Below are 835 nucleotides of genomic sequence, written 5' to 3' on the forward strand. Positions count from 1 at the left end.
AAAGAAGATACCTAGGCTGTCAATGAAGTAATTCCGTTGAGCTCCATGGTACCAATAGCTCTCTTGTACGTCCCAACTCTTGTGGTAGGTTACTGATAATTATTGTTGCCAATCTTTTCTAGAATCTCAAATGATTTGTTGTAAGATTTATCCAACAATGTATCATTGGCGAATGCATCAACTACCATTTGCGTATGTGCATTCAACCCATTATGGAATATTTCCATTTGAGTCTAGTGTTGGAATCCATGCATTGAACATTTCCAAATTAAAACTTTAAATTGTTCCCAAGCTTCATATAGTGTTTCATCCTCCATTTGTTGAAAAGATGTGATGTCATTTCTAAGCTTGGCATTCATCTTTTGGGGATTATATCGTAGCAAAAATCTTTAGAAAAGATCATTCCATGTGCCACTGTCCCCGATGGAACAGTGTTCAACCATGCTCTCGCATGATCTCTTAAATAATATGGAAATAGTTTAAGACATAGGGCATCGTCAGGAACACCCCGTTGTCTAAATAAGTCACAGACTTCTACAAACAGTCTTAAATGTAGTCTCAGATCTTCAATAGGTAGTCTACCAAACTGTCCTATTGTTTGTAACTGAATTCAAACTGCTGACCTTGTATTTGTGGCCTGACTATCTCTGGATTCAAATCATCCAAAATTGGACCAATATGCTCTCGAATGGGTCTGTCTCAGTCATCTATCACCTAAGGACTAGGAGGAACAACACCCAGACACTTTGAATTATCATTGAGACCGAGATCATTCCTATTTCTAGCCATTTTTCTTAGTTTTTTTCACCTCCTTCGCAAAGTTTTATCGATCTCT

The 835-nt window shown here is 37.6% G+C and overlaps 1 non-coding gene across 1 annotated transcript; it reads left to right on the plus strand.

Moving 5' to 3' along the window:
* The first annotated feature begins 243 nt into the window (after positions 1-243).
* LOC121216500 (small nucleolar RNA R71) lies at positions 244-350 on the plus strand. The gene has a single exon (XR_005912680.1). It is a non-coding gene; the product is annotated as a small nucleolar RNA R71 (small nucleolar RNA).
* Positions 351-835: the final 485 nt, after the last annotated feature.

Source organism: Gossypium hirsutum, chromosome D04 (assembly GCF_007990345.1).
Source record: "Gossypium hirsutum isolate 1008001.06 chromosome D04, Gossypium_hirsutum_v2.1, whole genome shotgun sequence".
NCBI lineage: Eukaryota > Viridiplantae > Streptophyta > Magnoliopsida > Malvales > Malvaceae > Gossypium > Gossypium hirsutum.